This window comes from Homalodisca vitripennis, chromosome X (genome assembly GCF_021130785.1).
Source record: "Homalodisca vitripennis isolate AUS2020 chromosome X, UT_GWSS_2.1, whole genome shotgun sequence".
Classification (NCBI taxonomy): Eukaryota; Metazoa; Arthropoda; class Insecta; order Hemiptera; family Cicadellidae; genus Homalodisca; species Homalodisca vitripennis.
Genome location: NC_060215.1, coordinates 16,357,546 through 16,379,440, shown reverse-complemented (window position 1 = coordinate 16,379,440; position 21,895 = coordinate 16,357,546). Strand labels below are relative to the sequence as shown.

Sequence of the window (21,895 nt, the reverse complement as noted above, 5' to 3'; positions counted from 1 at the left end):
ATTTAGTAAACACATGGCGGTGATCACACTGAAGTCATGTATTGTTGAAAAAGATGTAATAAAAATGAGAAGAATTGTACCTGAAGATTCAAGTTGCAAGCACGAACCATTCACTGCACAGAACAAGTCCACTGAATACCACGTAAAGTCTCTAACCACAGGGACGTCTGTAACCAACAGAAACAGTGAAAGATTTTGGGGATCAAACACGTGGAGAAAAGTAAAATCATCCCTTTAGGGCAAAGTTGTGTATCCCAATGCTGAAAAATGTTTTGTATATTCATATTGGACTTTCAGATTATTTCAATGACTTGCCCAAAGACCGTTAGTGAATTCCAATTGGCATGTAGCGTTCTTACTGCTGATTTTGTTGACACTATTTGGCTAGAAGATTTGGAAGCGTATGGAAAATTTTGAATGGATTTCAAGAAAATCATTTCCTAACATGTGAAATTACCATCAATAACTTTGGAACAATATTAATAATATGGTACAGTTTTGTTTATAACTTAAAACACATTCCTTTATGTGTCATTTTTAAATTGTGCATCTTTAGACATTTTAAAATGTGTTACAGTAACAAGCTAGATCAAATCTATTTGGCTCTCGGTGAAATGCATGTAATGACAATGAAAAAAGCAGATGCAATTCACATTTAGTAAAACAGTAACGATAAGCTAGATTTAGGCATTAGGGAACATTTAACTGAAATCTATGCTCTCTATAGTGTAAATAAAGTACACTGTACAATTTTAGGATTTTGTAAGTGATTACGTATGTAAAAATTAAATAAATGAGGCAGATAATTTTATTGTCTTCAAAGATTCAATTTTTTGTGTTAAACATGAAAGGAATCCAAAAAGGTATGTTTAAAAATTCAAAATAATTATTTTCAAAATTTTAAACAAGAATAAAGATTAGTTTAAAAATACTCATGTACATCCGGAATTGCTAGCTTAAATAATCAGTAATGTTCCATTTTTGTTTGAGCATATTTTTTACTTCGATAGATGTAATTACTTTGTTTTTTTGATCCAATAATTCAATGAATGAAAACTGTTTTGTGAACTAGAATGATGTTCAGCGCATCTCAGTCATTTATATGGAAATAATTAAGTGAAGTAACCAGTTTTCAACTGGTTGAAATGCCATGTGATATATGTATACTATTTACACCCTGTGTGTAAAGCTCTAGTGTTTTATTCAACCATGTAACTGGGTTTGTATAGAAAACGTATTGGGCCTAATCGATATTTTTCATTTTTTTAAAGGGACAGTTCACTGTATAATGGGTATAATGAATTGATATCCATCAGCCAGGTAATGCTCTTAGGCCTATCTTCTGCCCTGTAATGTTGTTTAAGGATTAGCGAAGGGATGAGCTAATAGCAATCCAGTTTTCAATATTAATGTGCAGACTGACAGGTGATCCATTGCCTAAGTGTTTGCCTTGTTGGCCTCCTTAAAATCTCCTTAGCGGATTAGGGGTAGCTGCTGTCGATTAACACTTTTCTTATTTTTTTGAGCCAGATTAATTTTTCATTTACTAGTTACGTTAATAAAAGCGCATATTAAGTCATATATTTTTATTTTATTTAAATATGAATGCGTATTTAACTTAAACAATGCATGAAATCAAGAGTATATTTAATTCTTTTATTTTCACAATTGACATTAGTTTGTAGAAATAAGGTTAAAAAATTAACATATCTTTTTTGTTTACACATTTATAAATAGCGCAAATCAGTCCACAGAAGTGAACTACAATTATAAGTTTACAGACCTAATTAAAATTGCTCTTCATAATTTAAAGCAAGGTCATGTCATTTATCTGGCTAATTTTAAAAATCAAACAAGTTAAGAAAATTTGTTTTTATATACACCTGACAAGCACAGTTTGGATATCTTAGTACTAAGTTTTAAAGAATTGTTAATTGAAAACCCGACTTTCCTAAATATATATTAAAAAGATCACTTTAACCAAGAAATTTCATATATTATTCATAATTTTTATCCAAACACTAAAAAATCTTGAATCGTTATAGTTTTTGTTTAGATTGTCTTTATTTTATTTTTTTGTTTTTGTATTATTGTTCTTTTATCACCAAAACATTTAATATACAACTTGAGCTTTATCTCACCTTCAAGATTTCTCACAAATTCAATCACAATGCTGTGAGAAAGTATAGAAATATGCAAATGAACGTTACATTACATTTAAGATTTCTCACAAACTAACAATGATGCTGGACAATATAATAAAAGGCAACTGGACGTATATTTTGTACTCAGAATTTCTCACAGAATCACACTAAATAACCTGCAAATGAATCTTTACCTTACATTCAAGATTTGTCACACTTACAGTGGGTGCCCTTAGACAATAACATAGTAGGCTAAAATGTATGTTTTATGCTATCTTAGACTTCTTGCTTATCTTTTGTACTGTAAGGGTAAACATTTAACTGTTGTTTTATGTTATAAAATAACACATGTGTTGTACATTTTTTAACATATAACTATGGTGAATGTCCAAAATCCTATTAGCCTATCATTAAATGTACTATGTTTAAAAAAATACTTTTAAAATATGCTTTTTAGAAAGTTTTTTTAAGACTACAACAATTGTTAAGAACATTTCACTTTTACTGTCCCAATCTTTTTTAGAATGATTGTAGGTACTAATCATATGAACAAAATGGTGTAAATTACTTAGTATGTAACATTTAAAACCTGTTAATGACCTCTATTGTTAGTATCGGCCAAATTTAATTTAGGATAGTTTTTATCAGCCGTACTACTTGCATAGATACTTTTGAAATGTTGAAATAATGTAAGATAGAGAAAGTTGAAAATCATGATTGTAAGTAAAAGTTTTTGTAATAACAAGGTGTTAAAAATTTTCTAGTAAGCAATTTTCATAATAAGACACTGATTGGAAATAACTACTAGTAAACTTTTTTGTGAAACATCATTGTATGGTTTTAATTGTAGAGGCTTGTTTTCATTTTGGAGCCAAGTTTTATACAGACGCAACTTTAAAATAGAATATTCAGCATTTTAAGTTTCCACCAGTCAGGGTTTATTAAATTTCGTATGTTAAAAATTATATTAAATCTTTAAAAATAAATTAACTGGGCATATGCTTGAATTTAAGGTTAGGCAATCTCCTAAGGTTTAATTCAATTTTGTATTATTTATCGCATGTAGATATAAACTAGACCATATAATAATTGTTGAACTGTCCCTGAAATACGAATATATATGTGGCCTGGGTAAATGCCCAGCGAGAAGGTAAATATAAAATTAATTGAGTATTTCCCAATGGTCATTTAAATACCCAAAAACGTGGGTAGGGTATCATTAGTTTTTGGGCTTTCTACGAAATTTTTGTCTTTTGATGAAGTTTTAAGCAAACAAGGATTGAAACACAGTTGCTTAAACACAGTTGTTTGAAGCCTGAAACTTCAAAACAATAATTACCCTTAAAAATGTAAAAAATTTCAAAGAACATCCAGGTTTTTTTTGGTATTCTACTTTTTTGCACTGCTACTATCTTTCTTGTTACCATCTTTCTTGTTACTTTAAATGCTTTTCAGTTTTTGTTTCTTAAACTAAAATAAAATGTTGGAAAAACTATTTTATTGTGTTGAAGTATTACATAAGGGTCAGTAGCATTTCATTGCATTGTTATTGTACCTGTATCCAGTGGAAACAGACATACAGGCAAATAAACAGATAGAAAAAGAATTTTTTCCAGGAGCCGTAGTGATGACTAAGCAAAACATACAAAAATTTCAAGTTCATAGCAGGATTTATTTTTTCAGTTATAGGCATTTCACAATGCTCAAACAAAACCCCATGGTTAAATGCACCATAATCAAACTCTATCTTCTACGAATAAATCATTTAAAATTGTTGTCCAGTAAAATATATTTTTATAGATATTGTGCCTGTTTGTGATAATTATTATAGCATCTTCTGTATCTTATTTTTGCTACATACATGTCTTGGCATATGATGTATATTTTTATATTAAATGTTATGTTATTTATACTTTTATACAAATGTCTGTCTTAATTGTACTCGTATCTGTGCTATAATGATGTAAAGACACTTTTGACTTGAAATAATATTAAATAAACTGAAAAAACTTGGTACTGTAGGACCCAAAAGAACGTACTAACCAATATAACATAATAAAAGTCATAACGACCAATCCAACAAAATAAGTTTATTACCTGTGCTTATGTCACGTGTTAAAATATCAAATGACTGTACTCAGTCGTTTACAAATTTGTTTATTGTACAATTTTCTCATTGCCATCGTGGTTTATCCGTAAGACCAACGTAAAAATTTTGGTTTTGTGCTCAGCCAAATCCCTTGGAGTGACATACACTATCATTAAACTCTCCGTTGCATGTATATAGATGAAGCTTCATGCACAATTTTATATCTGTTGGGCAATTCGTTCCTAAAAGTGTGGACAGGGAAACAAATTAATTTTTCTAATCCCTGGATTGATCCCTGGCTTTTCTAACTCTAAGTCAACTAGGCTACTGTAATGGCCTTTTATTTATTATAAATACTTTCTAATACTTTAGCAAAAGCTTCAATTTTTGCACTGGGAAGTAGCATCTAAGTATGGAAACAGAGAGTGCTTACTGATTTCATAGTGAGAATACAAGTAATAACAGTAATGTACAATGGAGTATATTTTTCAGTTTTTTTTATTACCAAGTAGATGAAGTTTTTGAATCTTCCTATAAATAAGCAAAATGCATTGTTCATTTCTAACGCATTTTTTTCTTAACTGTACAGGTTAAAATGGGTTAGACCTATTAATTCTATTCCCTAATCTTTTAACCCAAGTGCCAAGTCTAATTTATGTTAATTTTAGTAACTTTCTAGTGGTAACACATCTGAAAAATTAGTTTCCATACATTTCCTAAGGTTCAACTTACTCCGAGATGGGAATTTGAATTAAAAGTCAAAATACCCCGTATTTATAAAAATTGGGTGTTTACAGTCCTTTGTAAATAACCTGAGTATTTTACATCCCTGCTGCTGAGATGATTTTTATACTGAGTCAAAAGTTGTTTAAAAAGCATAAATGTTGACTCGGTTATATATGTCTTTGAAAATATGTTATCAGAGTTATTAAAGAAACTGTACGAAGTTTTGACGTAGATTTTGAATATGAGATACAAGAGGAAGACAATATTTAGACATCCACTACTGGCCCTTGTTGCTGTGTATCAGGTTCCGGTCTGAACGTTACATAATATCTTCTACAAAATGAACAGTGGTCACATTGATTTTCAAGATTGCTGTAAGTGCCACAGTGATATGGGCTGTGTGCGATGATGGCTAAACTTTGACAGAGGGTGGTTGTTCCATACTACTGAGATATGGTGTATACCTGACATAATCAACAGAAGCAACAACCTGTTCTTATATTGACAACACACTGCGACAAAGCATTGTTTACACAATTACATTCTTCGAGTATTTCTTAGAATTCATCTTCAGCCCAAAAATGCAAACATCCTGGTGTTCCTTTGTTGAATAGTTTGTGTGCTACCAAAGTGGGCAAATTCAGGTTCTACCAGGTTTTGAGGATTGTTCTATCCCAAAAGTACAGTAAAGTTGCATCGTGTTTTTTTTTTTTTTTTTTGCGTGATGACATCGCGAAACCTGGTTGTCTTGTAGGGCAAAGTAGTAAGTCATAGGTCTTGTGTCTCCATAAGGCTGCATATGAAAATACAAAGTAGGGTTTTCTGAAGCAGTGTATGACTATCTATATAGGTGGGTGAAGCTGACCACCATAGCTGTGCTGGACCGAGTAGTCTATCCTCCTATCTCATAGAAGGGAGTTGATGAAATGAAGTAAATTCATTATTGTGGGTACCTTCACCCCTCCTTCCATTCCTTTTCTCTCCTATTTTCATTCCTTTTCCTACATTTTTTTATGTTGTTGGTACGTAGTTTCGAAATAAATGTTTAAGGCCTAACTTTGATTTCATTTTATTATCTTCTTTCAGAGTCTACTTATTGTCACAATGGACCCACATACACCTTATTTTGTTTTCTAATTTTTAAATTTTTTTGAGTTGATTAGGCCAGAGAAAACAATAGAATCTGAAAACTCATCAGTTCAAAAGGAACACTGATCAGTGCTCTTCACATCCATTGATTTTCGGTCTTCATCCGCAATATTGGTGACCATCATCTGCGTCTTTCTGTTCGCCTGACTTTCTATCTGCCTATGATACATTCTGTTTGTGGATATGGTTCTATGGGTTAACTTACATTCTCTTTTTATTAATGTTTCAAGGTATATAAAAAGTTTGGTCTATTTCTGTTTGAAATGTATATATATATATATATATATATATATATATATATAAAATGCTAAAAATATTTCTATAACCTTGAAATCACCAAAACTGTTTTATATTGTCACTTACAATTAATTGTTGACATGCAGTAAATTAACCGTTTTATCATTGGTCGTATATTATACATTTGTTCTAACAACTCTTACTTTATAATTTGTTTTTACGTTCTTTGTATAAAAAACAAACATGCTAAAAATATTTCTAAAACCTTGAAATCACCAAAACTGTTTTATTGTCACTTACAATTAATTGTTGACATGCAGTAAATTAACCGTTGTATCATTGGTCGTATATTATACATTTGTTCTAACAACTCTTACTTTATAATTTGTTTTTATGTTCTTTTGTATAAAAAAAAACAAATATGCTAAAAATATTTCTATAAACCTTGAAAATCACCAAAACTGTTTTTATTGTCACTTACAATTAATTGTTGACATGCAGGTAAAATTAACCGTTGTATCATTGATCTTATATTATACATTTGTTCTAACAACTCTTACTTTATAATTTGTTTTTACGTTCTTTTGTATAAAAAACAAATATGCTAAAAATATTTCTATAACCTTGAAATCACCAAAACTGTTTTATTGTCACTTACAATTAATTGTTGACATGCAGTAAATTAACCGTTGTATCATTGATCTTAATATTATACATTTGTTCTAACAACTCTTACTTTATAATTTGTTTTTTTTACGTTCTTTTGTATAAAAAAACAAATATGCTAAAAATATTTCTATAACCTTGAAATCACCAAAACTGTTTTATTGTCACTTACAATTAATTGTTGACATGCAGTAAATTATCTGTTGTGTCATTGATCTTATATTATACATTTGTGTCTAACAACTCTTACTTTATAATTTGTTTTTACGTTCTTTTGTATAAAAAACAAATATGCTAAAAATATTTCTATAACCTTGAAATCACCAAAAACTGTTTTATTGTCACTTACAATTAATTGTTGACATGCAGTAAATTAACCGTTGTATCATTGATCTTATATTATACATTTGTTCTAAACAACTCTTACTTTATAATTTGTTTTTAACGTTCTTTTGTATAAAAAACAAATATGCTAAAAATATTTCTATAAACCTTGAAATCACCAAAACTGTTTTATTGTCACTTACAATTAATTGTTGACATGCAGTAAATTATCTGTTGTTCATTGATCTTTATATTATACATTTGTTCTAACAACTCTTACTTTATAATTTGTTTTTTTACGTTCTTTTGTATAAAAAACAAATATGCTAAAAATATATTTCTATAAACCTTGAAATCACCAAAACTGTTTTTATTGTCACTTACAATTAATTGTTGACATGCAGTAAATTAACCGTTGTATCATTGATCTTATATTATACATTTGTTCTAACAACTCTTACTTTATAATTTGTTTTTTTACGTTCTTTTGTATAAAAAACAAATATGCTAAAAATATTTCTATAACCTTGAAATCACCAAAACTGTTTTATTGTCACTTACAATTAATTGTGTTGACATGCAGTAAATTAACCGTTGTATCATTGATCTTATATTATACATTTGTTCTAACAACTCTTACTTTATAATTTGTTTTTACGTTCTTTTTGTATAAAAAACAAATATGCTAAAAATATTTACTATAACCTTGAAAATCACCAAAACTGTTTTTATTGTCACTTACAATTAATTGTTGACATGCAGTAAATTAACCGTTGTAATCATTGATCTTATATTATACATTTGTTCTAACAACTCTTACTTTATAATTTGTTTTTTACGTTCTTTTGTATAAAAAACAAATATGCTAAAAATATTTCTATAACCTTGAAATCACCAAAAACTGTTTTAATTGTCACTTACAATTAATTGTTGACATGCAGTAAATTAACCGTTGTATTCATTGATCTTATATTATACATTTGTTTCTAACAACTCTTACTTTATAATTTTGTTTTTACGTTCTTTTGTATAAAAAACAAATATGCTAAAAATATTTCTATAACCTTGAAATCACCAAAACTGTTTTATTGTCATTACAATTAATTGTTGGACATGCAGTAAATTAACCGTTGTATCATTGATCTGTATATTATACATTTGTTCTAACAACTCTTACTTTATAATTTTGTTTTTACGTTCTTTTGTGTAAAAAACAAATATGCTAAAAATATTTCTATAACCTTGAAATCACCAAAACTGTTTTATTGTCACTTACAATTAATTGTTGACATGCAGTAAATTAACCGTTGTATCATTGATCTTATATTATACATTTGTTCTAACAACTCTTACTTTATAATTTGTTTTTACGTTCTTTTGTATATTTTGCCCTACAATTTCAAATAAATTTTTTAATTATTATGCGCTTGTGTTGATAACATGTTTTACTTTAGAAGGTATAAATTTAATTTGTATAAAAATCTAGAGCAAAATGTGATGTAGTTGCGCTACCTGTTACCATGACAAAACAAACTTGAACCATATTAGTTTAAGCCTCTGAATTATGGATTGGTAACACTACAATAAATAATAATAGTTAAATATAATAAATAATTTTGGCCCTTTTCAAGATATTGACTATCTAAGAACTATCACCACTAGGCTATGTATCGTTGAATCTATAATTTAATTTGTAATGTCTCGTGGTGATACAAAATGTAAGTAAATCTCTGACATTTTTTAAAAGTATTTTTTCACAGCTTTGTTATGCTCTTAAAAGGTTCTGTCAAAAAAATAAGAATTAGAATTTGGTTTTATTCCTGGAACTATTTCAAAGTGTATCGGTCAAAATCAGTTTTAGTAGAAATACTTTTAGATATTTTTGGACTACTTTTGGTAGTTTTCTTGTAAGTATTTGAAAACCTTTAGTAGTTTCTAACATTGTCTAATCTTGACTTATATATTAGCATGTTTCCTTCATGATCATCTTGACAGATTGACATTTTATTGTTTTAAACCGTGAGGCATACCCTCAGTTATACGCCAAACTTCCAAAAACCCTGAAGTGAAGTGGTGCATACTTTCCTTACTTACTGATACGTTACTGATGGGTTTGTTCGTGATTTATGGTTGTGAGTAGTACATTGGATGGCTGTCTCTTCGTAGTGAAATTGTTTACATTGTGCTCCATCAGCGCACTTCAAGGTTTGGATTTAGCCATCATAGTTTATTAAAGGTGTGAAATAAAACTCAATTATTTTCCAATTCAAAGGTTCAATTGTACTTATACTCATGGAATCAAAATTATCCGTGAGCAATTTGTCGTAAAATACTAATGAATAGTGTAAATCAGTCTTAACATATTGTAGGTTGTTCACTACATCCTTTACAGCGTAAAACCACGTTACCTGTTTGCAATCCTTGTTTGTGTTTGAAATACAAAATATTGTTCATATACACAGTAAATTATAAAATACATCTCTATGAAAAAGTTTTTAATAAAACAGTATCATTATAACTACAAGTGTATTATAATGGCAATAATTGATGCATTCAAATTTTTATGTTGGACCAAGTTGAAAATGCTGGGATGAGTGTGTTTGAAATGTTCTCTTAATTACATTGAACAAAATGGGAAATTGCAAAATGAATTCTGAGATATTTAGTCATATAAACTTGTATCTTAATGTATACTGTCCCACCACCCCAAAGTGTTCTAAGCCTCACATTTTCTACTTCTTTCATAAATGAAATGCATTTAAAAATATAAATTTTAATTAACTTATATTTATCCAAACATTTATAACAAATAATTGAGATTCTTGTAGTTTTCTCTCAGTAGATATAACACTTTTGTTCCCTACAATTTAGAAAACACTAATTGTAGTGTAGTTTTAGATTTTTAAAATTGTAAAATTGTCATGTTTGTAAACTGAAAACTATCATTGCTAAGATAAGTTTAGTGCCATAATTACACTAAAGTACCTGCTTTAGTTTGATGGCATGTCTTATCGTAATTACAGGAATATTTCAATATCTTGCCTGATTGAGTGAAAACATTAACATTCTACATGATACTAGTTGATTATCAGGAAAATGTTTCAGTATCTTGATGGATTGATTTGAAAACATTAACGAGGTAGGATAATACTAGCTGCTGAAGGTTACCATGAAATGTTTAAGTATCTTGTCTGATTGGTTTGAGAACATCAACATGTTACATGGTACTAGTTGATGATTATCTGTTTCAGTATCTTGATGGATTGATTTGAAAACATTAACGAGGTAGGATAATACTAGCTGCTGAAGGTTACCATGAAATGTTTAAGTATCTTGTCTGATTGGTTTGAGAACATCAACATGTTGATGATGATCAGGAAATGTTTCAGTATCTTGATGGATTGATTTGAAAACATTAACGAGGTAGGATAATACTAGCTGCTGAAGGTTACCATGAAATGTTTAAGTATCTTGTCTGATTGGTTTGAGAACATCAACATGTTACATGGTACTAGTTGATGATTATCAGGAAATGTTTCAGTATCTTGATGGATTGATTTGACAACATTAACGAGGTAGGATAATACTAGCTGCTGAAGGTTACCATGAAATGTTTAAGTATCTTGTCTGATTGGTTTGAGAACATCAACATGTTACATGGTACTAGTTGATGATTATCAGGAAATGTTTCAGTATCTTGATGGATTGATTTGAAAACATTAACGAGGTAGGATAATACTAGCTGCTGAAGGTTACCATGAAATGTTTAAGTATCTTGTCTGATTGGTTTGAGAACATCAACATGTTACATGGTACTAGTTGATGATTATCAGGAAATGTTTCAGTATCTTGATGGATTGATTTGACAACATTAACGAGGTAGGATAATACTAGCTGCTGAAGGTTACCATGAAATGTTTAAGTATCTTGTCTGATTGGTTTGAGAACATCAACATGTTACATGGTACTAGTTGATGATTATCAGGAAATGTTTCAGTATCTTGATGGATTGATTTGAAAACATTAACGAGGTAGGATAATACTAGCTGCTGAAGGTTACCATGAAATGTTTAAGTATCTTGTCTGATTGGTTTGAGAACATCAACATGTTACATGGTACTAGTTGATGATTATCAGGAAATGTTTCAGTATCTTGATGGATTGATTTGAAAACATTAACGAGGTAGGATAATACTAGCTACTGAAGGTTACCATGAAATGTTTAAGTATCTTGTCTGATTGGTTTGAGAACATCAACATGTTTACATGGTACTAGTTGATGATTATCAGGAAATGTTTCAGTATCTTGATGGATTGATTTGAAAACATTAACGAGGTAGGATAATACTAGCTGCTGAAGGTTACCATGAAATGTTTAAGTATCTTGTCTGATTGGTTTGAGAACATCAACATGTTACATGGTACTAATTGATGATTATCAGGAAATGTTTCAATGTCATGCCTGATTGATTTGAAAACATTTAACGAGTTAGGATGATACCAGTTGATGATGATTATCAGTGAAGATGAATTTTGCTGTATTGTATTATTTAATACAAAAAAGCCTGTTATGTTCCAGGAAAACTAATGTTATTTTACATAATTGAGACCTTAATATTTTATTTTTAGTTGGTTATACATTTTGTTATTTATTATGTTTATATTTACCGAAGAATATTGGTTAAAATTTTTATGGTTCAGAGTGTTTATACACAATCTTTGAATGTAGCCACTTTGGAGTTGTTTAGTCATCTAAACAAACACAGGTCAGGTGAGTTATGCACACATTGGGTTGGGGATGAGGGGGGGGAGAGTAGAGATAAGGAACTATCACCTCATATATTAATTATATGTTAGGGGAATGTATTGATCTACTATTTTGAATTGTGTTTTAAAGGTACAGGGTTTTAATAAAAGTAGGTTTGTATAACTTTTTGAAATAATTAGGGACATAGTGGTGGAGAACTTCAATTCTATCTTGTTGAAACACTGCTAAAACCATTTTGGTCGCAGAAGTTTGTGAGATGTCTCACTTTAAAAGGCAAGGCCTATACAAGACCAATCGCCAGAATTTTATCTGAAAATATAGCTTGTAGTTATTCAGTAAAAATATCTCAAAAATATTAAAACTTTTAATAGTTGTGAAGAAAAATCTACTTCAAAGGAATTCGAATATTGGTGAACAAAATTTAAAATGATACATTTTGAAGCCTAAAATAAGATAGTGAGAAGTGGGTTAAAATTTGGCATTGCTCTTATGGAGGTTTCAGTGTAGCAGGCTTTTAAAATGAGTTCCTTCTCTTTTATAACACTTCCATTCATGCTTTGGTAAGCATAACTAATTACCTCCTATGTAACAATAACCTTACATAAGCAATACAATCATGTCTACATTTCTTACTCTTATATCTACAAAAATTTAGATAAATCTGTTTGGTGGTCCACTAGGATAAACACCAACCCTGGTTCTTTAAGATATAATAAAAACATATATATTTAAACGAATCCAAGAATATTAACTAAACAAGTAACTTATTTAAACAAATTTGGTTAGGGAACAAAAATAAGCAGTTTTACTGAATGGAAGCTCTATAAATGCTACAGTAATTAATTTGTAGACATTCAAGAAAAATGTTGGTATTTAATTTTCATAACTGTATAAATTCTATTTAACAGTTACTTATCGTACTAATACCCATTTTGAATTATTCATATTCCATAAGATTTTCTTGTTTTTCATGTTTTGTAAATTCCAGCAATTTCTTTCGCATTTTTTCTACGTATCTTTTATGTGAAGGGGTTTTCATCATTTTTCAAATTTAAAACATTGACATTTTAATATTGACCATCTAAAACAGCATTATAGATTTTTATACTCCCTTCTATCATTTCGCTGTTTTCTCCTACTAAAAGATCAACTGTAAAATTGCAACATTGCAGTAAAAACTCCAATTTAAAAATATAACCAGTGGTTTATTCCGCACTTTTTTCGCTGGGCTTCAATAACCGAAACATTTACCCCCGTTACGGCTCGTTTCTTTCACTCTGTATAATGCAATAGCAATATTTGGCAGTAAAAAATCTTAGCACTTCTAGAATTGCTTCCTGCCCTCAAGCGATTCCCCCAGCCGTATTCCGGCCGCCTATAAAGTTCGACGCCTGTTTCCCGAATACGAATATCGGCCCAATTGTGAACTGGGGAAGCCTATTGTTGGTAAATACGAGACGTTAGACGTCACCCCTTCGCGGAATGAAAGTCGGTTTCCTCTTTTTTATTTTTATTTTGAATGAGTTATGAATACAGTAATTCCCTTCGGCGGAATTTATGGAGGCGTCGTGTGATCTCGTGAGGCAAAGATGTTTGTGCCGATGAGCGCGGGCGGGTGCGGGGGGGAGGGGGCCGTTGGGGGAAACACCACAATATATTCTCTATTATGGATTAACGTAAAACCGACCCACTATCACTTTTATTCCCGACTCTTCATCTCTATATCCGTTCTTTCACACTCCACCCTACGCGAGGTTTAATGCCCGCTAATCCAAGGGAACTCGTCTGATACGATTTTGTGTCTTTAAGTGTGCAGTGACAATCGGTTCGGTACTTTATATAATGTCTTAATGACTGCTAATACAATTTATAATAGAGTTTACTTGAGAATAATTGGTGTCCTAAATTCTACTATTCAAATTATACTCCTTTTAGACATCGTCAACCTTCTTTTAGTGGTCTTTCTCGTGCCAATTCCCCGGACCCTCTTCCTAACATCACGAATGGACGCCTTGGCAACAACGTTCACGAAAGCTCCGCATACTGAGATAGAACAATAAAGTATAACGAAAGCTCCGCATACTGAGATAGAACAATAAAGTATAACGAAAGCTCCGCATACTGAGATAGAGCAATAAAGTATAACGAAAGCTCCGCATACTGAGATAGAGCAATAAAGTATAACGAAAGCTCCGCATACTGAGATAGAGCAATAAAGTATAACGAAAGCTCCGCATACTGAGATAGAGCAATAAAGTATAACGAAAGCTCCGCATACTGAGATAGAGCAATAAAGTGTAACATATTTTCGCACGTCCTGATCGGTTGGTACTAGATACTCGTAATTGCCATCCATTATGGACTTTAACAACATGTTTCCATAGTAAAACTAAATGCAATGTTTACTTTTTTTAATTGTAAGCTTAAAAATGTAAGGTGTAATGTTACACCTTTTAAAGCTTTGCGTATTGTTTTAGTCGATGAAGTTTTAATCTTGTTTTGTATGATAGGTTTTCCCTTTATCATTCATATCTGCTAAGCAACCCCTATAAAATGATGTACATCTTGAGCTATGCTTGCGTTAAATTCTTTTGCCAAACTCCTTGTAGACCCTCCTCCATTTGATGTGAAGAGTCAATAAGTACCTTAAAAACTATTTCGTAGTTCCAGTATTCTTAGTTTAAATTTCACAACTTGAGCCGAGACAAGAATATTAAACCATCTAGAACAGGACCCAAATTGTAAATGTCGTAATTGTTTGAAGAGTGACTCTTTTTTCAGATCGGATTTGCTGCATTGTACTCTACTAATACAGAACTTTAATTTAATGCACTACTCGACCTATACTCTTATTTAAGATTTCCTTCTGACGTCTTGCGGGCCATCCCTCTGACATGATAAAAAATTGTGGTTACTTCAAAAAGTAAATCTGTAGGTGCAGTAATGATGTACCAAGTTTTATTGCTTTACCTGTAATCGTGAGAATTATCAAGCCCGTGTGGGACTTTTTTCACACCCTGTGTATTACGATCACGAGTTCACTAGGTCGTGTACGGATATTAAAAAAAAAAAACTTGACAGTAGTGTGATTTTACAATTATTCAACGTTCCGTATCGGAAGACGTAAAAATTACAGTTATCGTTCACATTTTAGTGAAAGTTTTTTAAGGTTTTATGAAAAGTATCGTTGGAATTCTTATCATAACCGCTATTTCTGTGTGTAATTATGTGTGGACTCTTACTACGCGAAAAGTTTTGTAAAATATTACGCGCGCGCGCGCGCGTGTGTGTGTGTGTGTAGAGAGAGAACGGAAGTAGCTGTGCGCGGTGCGAATGTTAGGGCACAATGTAGAGTTACATACTGTTGACAACATACAGTCAATGTGGTGCTACGAGGCTGTGACTGCCGTGTTTTACGGGCACAAGTTGGTCCGCTGCCGCCGCCGCCGCCGCCTCCACCGCCTCTCACACTGTGAGATAAGGAAGACATAGCTTGTGATGCGGCGCGGCCACAAATCCTCCCTCCTCCCGACATCCCATTGTTACCAACAGGAAACCCTACTTATTATTAATTATTGTCTTAAAGATCCGGTAGGTTTGTGGCACTTCTTAGAGACGTTTCCTTACAGCCTCTCAGACAATGATAACTCCGCCACTATAAATTATATTATCATCGTGACTCCATGTATCCTTTTACCGACTTCCTCGCCAGCCTTCCTCTCCACTCCGCCGCCGCCACCGCCCCGTGTCGTATAAACACGCTTTGTTTTGTCATTAATGTTCCGTACAACAAACTTAGCCACTTCGTGTCGAGCTCACGCTATCGATTCTTTTCAAAAGTGCTTTCACGACGAGATACCCAGCTCCTCCTCCTCCTTCTCCCTTTATTAATACAATTTTGAATTAATATTTTACAACGTGTTCTCCGCTATTGTCTTCAATGCAAGTTATGAAATATAGAAATCAAGAAGCGTTGTTAACTATTATGTATCGAACACTGGTGTCATCCGTGGCCGCGTGGTCCCAGGCTCTAATCAGTCGGACGTTCATGTAGAATTTTGAGACTCGGACGTTCATCTTGAATATTGAGATTGGGACGTTCATCTTGAATATTGAGATTGGGACGTTCATCTTGAATATTGAGATTGGGACGTTCATCTTGAATATTGAGATTCGGACGTTCATGCTGAATTTTGAAAGTCGGGTGTCAATATCTTTTGCAATGTAAAAACAGTATCAGCTGCTACAGTAACAGCCCGCCTGCCCGACCATTTGGTGGTGGTTCGGAAATCACCTGTAAGCCGTTGGTCTCCAGGTTAAGTGTTAGAGAGGGCTTATTAATCCTAACTTCGTCTGATAAAATAAGACTGTTTTACTTTCACAAGTATACGTACATTTGATGTCATTCGTCTGTTTTGAAGACGACATGTAAATCAAGCGGACAGTATGTGACTATGGCAAAGCGGTAACAGCTGGTGATCAACAGCGGCATGGCAACACCGCTTGTAATGCTATAGGACTACTTTCGTGCAGGTTACAATAGAATAATTGTTTGGCACGATTCGTCTACAGACAAGCTGTAGCCATGTGACGTTTCGGTAAACAGTAACGAATCATTGCAGAAAATTATTTCTGAGAACAATAACGAGTCATTGCAGAAAATTATTTCTGAGAACAATAACGAGTCATTGCAGAGAGTAATCAGATACCGCGCCGTGGATGGGGCGATTGCAACCTGAAGAAAGAGTGAACAGACACTTATTCCACGACTCGTTGAAAGACAGGCTGAGACGAATTAGAGACGAGCGCGATCCCCGGTAAACTCTCGGGAGGAGCTCGAAGAAATCGCGATACCTGCCGAGAAGTCACAGCCGGAATACAAGAGCAGGGCTCGGTGGTGTCGGTGTCGCAGTGATTTCAATGTGTGAGATACTACCGTAGCATTGCGAAGTGTAAGGGTGTGGGCGGCGGAAGAGAGGGTGGAGGTGGAGAGAAACACATGCATAACAAAGAAAGCTGTCAACGCGAGATCGAGGAACGTGTGCGAGGCAGCGGGCGCGGAATATTAAAAGAGAAAGAGTGGTGATAAATCAAGAACAGCGTGTGAGAGTGGTAGGCCAAGAAAGCCTTCGGTAGCGAACGTCGACGGGAGTGGTAGGGCCTACCGTGGCGGCGGTACGGGCAGATTGGCCCATCAATACCACGTCATAAACCGCCCGGATTGTAGGCCCGCCTCATATTGAACTATTACGGCTCGACGATATTTCTTCACACGTCATTTTGTCATTTTTATGAAGGAGTATCGAGACGTGTGTGCATTAGGCTATAGTTTCTCCCCGACACGACCCAAGTGGCATCTCTCTGTTTTGCATATGAAAGGTGACAAATGTATATGTATTTTTTCTTGATGTCCTCCCCCTCCCCCAGCTGTCACTCGCGTTCCATCCGCCCGTGTGTGAAGTTTATAACGCGCGAGCAAAACAACTTCGACACCTCCTGTTTTATAATGTCTCAAAAGGATATTGAAATGTTGGGGGTCCCCCAAGGTTTCAGTTTCAAGTTATTAATGGCTCACTTGTTTATCGTTTCTTGTCAGAGTTACGCTACATATTTTATAATGAGTGAGAATACAAAAGTCGAATGAATTACAAATCACTTCCTCACCTAATACACCACGTACTTTCATTTATTTTTAGATAGTATCTATTGTGATAATTTAGTTGTATATATATTATATATATATATATATACACACACACACACACACACACACACACACACACACACACACACATTTATTTATTTACATTGATTCTACATAATCGACTTAACCTTTTTTCAAAGCGAATTTTGCGTTTTTTTGTAAAATGTTAAAATACTGTGTCATATGGATTTTGTATCGGTAAGGTCAACAATCTTCTGTAATTGCTGACATAAAGTCTTTGTTTTGAGAGATAACATAGCAAAATATTGCGTTCCTTTAAGTACCGGCGATGCTGAAACGACGTTGAGTTTTACTCCCATAAGATCAATATTAAACTCCTAACACCTTATTTTTGGTTGTAGAGTTATGTCTCATTTTAAGATATAAATAATACTATTTCAAAAGTTTTCTAGTTGTTCTTGTGAAGATTTTATTTTTTTAAATATTTAAACTCTGTTGGGAAACGCCAGTACCACATTTACTATTATCTATATGTGTATGTTACCTTGTTATCAGTTTTATTCTATATTATTATTTATTATATATTTTTGTTTATTCAATAGTGTTATTATTACTTGTTAATAATATTTATGGTTGTGTTATTATCACTGCTAAAGGAATGTTATATTTGTATCACACGACCTCATTTTAATACTTTGTACTGTATTTATTAAAAACTAATATTAATTGTATGTCGTATTTTTGTATCTAATGTATATAATGGCTCTGCCGTTGGCAATAGAGAAATAATTACTACCAGTTCATGATTTGTCTAGAATGGTCAACACACTGTTCTCTGTCTAACTGCTTAGTTTATCACTGTTAGGATTTGCTATTTTGTGACTTTAAAAAACTTTTTTTTACTATAGGCTACATTTAGTCCGCCTGTATCGTAAACCCGTGTTTTTACTACTCTACCGTGTTTGTATTTTGCTTACTGTATCCAATATTTTACGTTAGATGAATATTTTAATTGGGTTAAGAAGATGTCTTTTCATTAGGAGTAAATAGAAGAAGACTACCTAGTCTGAAATTGAAGGGAAGAAAAGTAGGATGTGTCTAAGGTTGGTGTCGGTGTCGGTGTCGCGTTCCCCTCACGCGTCGGAGACGAGATCGGCTCATAATGTGTGGTTTGCGCTTCCCCTGTGCTAAATGGCGGGGGAGTGTAGCGAAATATTGGCCGGCATTGTGCTCGGCAAGGGTGGTCCACGATCGCACCCCCACTAACACCTATCAATGAGTTTATTACGTAAACATCCCTTGTTCGTTCACTGTTAGTTTGTAGTGGCGCCTCGCCGCGCCGCGCGCCCCCTTACAACTTCCATCAGGTGCGAACACCCGCACAGTGCGATAATTACTTCGACCACCACTTTGTTTCACAAAATATCTTCTTATCTAGGCCACGTTTTGAAAATGTTTTGGCCCAAAGCATTTCACATTGTTTTGGTGTCAACTTCTATGCTTTAATAACCTTTTGTACCAACGAGTATCTTCAACGTCATTCTTTCAAAATTTAGTTAATGCTGATTTTACGATTATTATCATTCCTGCTGATCTGACTCGACTTGAGTTTATCGTGCTCTCGGTTTTTATTTTACCAATTCAGTGTTTTCATCATACAGAATTTAAAGTTCTACTTTGCTTAACAAAAAAATGCCTTGACAGATAGACAGTTTGAATAGTAGAAACCACACCTTTCAGTTTGCACATCATACGAAATTAGATACAACGAATATGAAGAATTTATTGTTTGTAATTGTTTTTAAGACGAAAATTCAATATTCAATATTGCCGTCAGTGCAACCGGCTACTGTGTTAATTTTCAACTAGAAAACTCTTTACAATATTCGATTTTGGCACCTTCATTCCCAGTGTTTGAAAGATTATCATTTTTAATATTGGTGGAGAACTTTGTATAAAGTGTACAATGTGTACGTTTCGACAAAAGTACGCTTCATTCATTTAAGGTCCGGCTGAAGTTCAATGACCTTGAGTTTTTTCCCATAAAAACGATATTAAACCTAATGCAGGTTTACACCCTTACATTTGGTCTTAGGATTATGGGATGTGTATCGTTTCAAAGCTATAATTAATACGCTTTCAAACGGCATTTTCGATATTTTATGGGTTAATAAAAAAAATCAAACTTTGTTGTACTTCATTGTATAAATTTCCAAAAATAAGATACTATAAAAAAATAAAAACAAAAAGGTGTTTGGATGCTTATTAATTATATATTAAAATGAAACATCCCCCATAACGCTACGATCATAATAAGGGCCTAAAACTTCCTGAAGGTTAATATCGTTCTTGTGGTAAAAAAACTCAGTGCTAATTTATTGCAGGCGATTCGATGAGCCGTTTTATTTGCTTCATTATCAAATTCTTAAGATTAATAAATCACTAAATATTTGTAAGTAGTTATCACGAATTACTATGTCAATGTATATTTATCAACTGTATAGAGATTTTCATTTACGAGGTGACAATTAATTTTTACTACGTGGAATGTTGTGTTGTTTAAATAAATGATGCTACAAAATCTATGTTAAAATAATCATAATGTTGGTTATTGATGAAGATGATTTAATTTCTTACTCTTTGATTACTGTAAAAATGCCTTTAATAAAGAGATTTTTCATTTTGTTTACTGTAATATATCTTTTGTGTTTCAGGTAAATTTCGCCACTTACTGTACTTCTTATTCGTAAGTAAAAAAATATTTTGTCCACTACTTACTTCTTGTTTATACAGTAATGTTGTAAGTGGTAAGTGCCCTCTCCAATATTACCTCATTCGTTAGGTTGTACTCTGCGTCTGTTTTTACGTCTTTTTAACAGTTTTTCTATGAGGGTTAAATTCCGGGTTTTCTCCAAAACTATTTTAACCGCTGATATGGAAATTCGAACCCTGAAAAAATAATTGTTATGTATTATGTTGTTTGAACATGATTAGAAAGTATTCCTATTTTCCCAAACGTTATCTTATCTAATCAGTCGTATCAGGGTGGCTCTAATGCCTACGGCCATCAGTGCAGGCTGCGGCAGCACCTCCACATCCCCAGAGTTGTACAAGTCACGTAACGGTTATAATTCTAGAGGATCTGATCACGGTTTAACTCACCTAATGTTATGAAAAAATGTTGTAAGTTTTTTAAAGAGAAATTCAAGAATAGTGTGATATCTTTTTAAGTGAATTTCAAGAACAGTATTAAATCAAGTTATTAAATATAAATTTTTATTTTTAAAATAATTAAAGTGCTAAGTTCTTCGTCTCTCTGTTTACGGCGTGTTTTGACATTTTTGAAGAGTAGATAACAAAATAATATAATACTTCAATTATTTTAAAATACATACCATTTTAAAATAGTCATACTAGCTTTAACGGGTACCTAGTCTAGAATGAAGAGCTGTCAAAAAATAGTATGTAACATCTTATTTTTGTAATTGTACGATAAATAACTGGGTGAATTCATTTGTACATGATAGTAAATTATATGTACACCAATTCCATTAATTGTACTTTCTGCACAAGAGCAGTAAAACCCATTTTGCCAGTTGATTACAATCCGATCCTAACAAATCAGGTACTAAACGTTTAGTATGGGGGTTTTTAATGTTAAACTGTTTAGTAGTTGTGGAAACAGATTAAATAATTGATGGATGATGCTAGTTTTGGTGCCTACGTGTGACCATCTCGTAACTCTCCTACAGTACAGGCAGGATTCAAAACCAAAACATTGAAGTATATCGTAAAAGGTCGTCTTACTTTCCTAATATTTCCTCTACTTAACCTCTAAAAATATTATAATTGTATGTCCCCTCCTCCACAGCCTTTTTAGAATGATTTTAATTATGCACCTTGCTTTGGTATAACCTATCTTAATAATAGTCATATTTTACCATTTTATGTTGTTCCTTCAAAGTTGATGGTCGTTCTGAATGATAGAAAATGTCAGTGTTTTAATAGTTAATTTCCGAATAATCTGCTTTTAAATAAGGTTGTAAACCTTAATACCAACGCTATAAATTTATAAATCTTGTTTACTGCGAGTAAGTTCGTCGTACTTTCTGAATTGGTGGAGCAAG

General features: G+C 32.6%; 1 protein-coding gene across 5 annotated transcripts in view; it reads left to right on the top strand.

Moving 5' to 3' along the window:
• LOC124368741 overlaps positions 1-21,895 on the top strand; it is a 205,324-nt gene that overhangs the window by 26,858 nt on the left and 156,571 nt on the right. The window contains exon 2 of one of the 5 annotated variants that reach the window (XM_046826074.1): positions 20,483-20,514. The exons of the other annotated variants lie outside the window; for them this stretch is intronic. The gene's annotated coding sequence lies outside the window, so the exon portion shown is untranslated. The remainder of the gene's footprint in view (positions 1-20,482; positions 20,515-21,895) is intronic. 5 annotated transcript variants of the gene reach the window in all.